The sequence below is a fragment of the Condylura cristata genome, unplaced genomic scaffold (genome assembly GCF_000260355.1).
Source record: "Condylura cristata isolate star-nosed mole 26May11 unplaced genomic scaffold, ConCri1.0 scaffold00021, whole genome shotgun sequence".
In the NCBI taxonomy this organism is placed as follows: domain Eukaryota; kingdom Metazoa; phylum Chordata; class Mammalia; order Eulipotyphla; family Talpidae; genus Condylura; species Condylura cristata.
The window spans coordinates 11,691,457-11,693,720 of NW_004567122.1; positions in this window are offsets into that span (position 1 = coordinate 11,691,457).

The following is a 2,264-nucleotide window of genomic DNA, read 5'->3' on the forward strand; positions in this document are numbered from 1 at the left end:
GGAAGTCTTGTCAATTTCACGCCACGGATACTTTCGTAGCTGTTCTCCTCGTCCGGTTTTTCTTTTTTTTTTTTGGGGGGGGCCGGTGGGAGTGCAAGGTCGAGAGTTTCAAGATCGCATTCAGAAAATAACGGCCCTCAGGACCCTGAGGAGGATGTGTCTGTGATGGGTTAGGGATGGGTTGGCATAAATGAGCCAGCACACTCTTCTTGGAAGGCCACAGTTCTAGGGTGAATGCTTGAGGGAGCTAGACCAAGTCACGGAGAATGTGCATATAAACGAATGTTTATACTCAAACTAGAATGTGCATATAAACGAATGTTTATACTCAAACTAGGAATCTAGTCAAACTATGAATATAAATAGATACTACAAAAGTCAGGTAAGCTCCCAGTCATCTCTAGAGTACCAGGAGCCCAGTCTACATGCGTATACACGCCAAACCATACACGCGCGTCTAACTGCTACGTGAATGTTTGCATCCGTATGTTTTACAGGTCTTAGAGATGTGTTAGCCAGCATCAAAGCAGAATCAATCTGCAACAGCAGATAGCTCAATATGGCCTACCCACGCACTAAAGGACGAAATAACGCACTCTTAGCTATTTTTTCAAAAAAGGATTGAAGTTGCCTTTAGTTACATACTATTCTCCCTTCTAAAGTCTATAGAGCAGTCTTAAGGAAAAATTTCGCTCAGTATCAGATCTAAACTAGAATTTTTATAATGAACTAATAGAAGTTTGGGAATACTTCTAATTGTTAACATTTCTTAGAAAATGTGTTTCTTTAAAAAATACACCCTGTGTGCTGGAGTTACCTTATACAACCTCCAAAGCACCTTATATATAATGTTAGGTGATAGTAACTTCACAGGTATTTGTGTCTTTAACAAATACTTCCTGCTTCCTCCCCACCCACAGTGAAGGTTATCAGCCTTCAGGTATGAGGAGGCAAGAGGAATTTTCACTCCCTTGTTACAACTAGGGTATCTTTCACGCACCATCAAGTGTCTGATGTTCAAAGTGGAGTCATGTCACACATATTTAACTTACTAGAATCAACTATGCATATTCTAGACATGTTATTTACAGTCAATACAAATGCACTCCTCTTCAATCTGGCTCTTAAAGGGGAGCCAAATATTTCATCTCATTTTCAGTTCAAGAATCCTCATTGTAACTCCACTCTGAAGGAAATACTCTATGACAGACTCGAAGTCAGCAAGCACCCATCTTTTCGTTGGCGACTTTGATCATAGATTTCTGATGTACTAATAGGCTCTCAAGTAAAATGCCACTGTACTAAGAAGTTGAAACAGCTCAAAGTGCAGGCGTGACAGCACATCTGTAAGACGGAATGCTATTTAGGCACTAATTACTGTTTGGATTTTACAAAAACATGGAAAAATATATGTAACATGTTAAGTGACTGTAGTATTGAATCTAAAGTACAGCTCATAATGGTAGCTATTTAAAAATATGTACACATATTTTTGGAAAAAGTTACCTTGGGGTAGTAAATTACAGTTATTTATAACATTTTTCCTTTAGGATTTTTAAAAAAATCATTATACTTTTTAAACTAATATAAGAAATGCTTATTTGATACATCTTCTATGACCCTGAGATACCACATCTTTTATAATAAATTTCTTATTTCTTTTTCATTTAGTTAAAAGGACTGATTTCAAAGAAACAACCATACTTTATTTTACTAAAAAACCAAAAAAAAATTAAGTCATAAGAATTATATCACCCCGTTTGCTTACCTTAGAAGCAGGAAACTGAAAGCAGATTCTGTGTGACAGAAAGCAACATGTTAGAACACAACACGTAAGGAATATACTTTCCTCTCTTGTAGTGTATTCGGTTGTTTTCATATTCTCTTTTCCTGTATTGTATTTTATTTCTAGACTGCCTCAAATATTTTAAAAAGTATATAGCACAAATAACACAAAATAAGTAATGCATCCCAGAATAAGAATATTTTAAAGTAATTATCTTATTTTGCCCCAATAATTGTATAACTAGTATTTATTTTCAAAATTGGAAACCAGCTGCTTAGATATTAACTGTAAAATAAGGAAAGGTTTGATCACAGTCATAATATATTTCTGAGTTACCTGACTGAAATGTATCAAATTACCATTAAAGATACTTTAATAAAAGGAACAAGTTTTCCTGTTTGGAGGTTCCTCAAACTGCTAAACATGGAGCTTCCCTACGACCCAGCAATCCCACTCCTAGGTATCTACCCAAAAGACA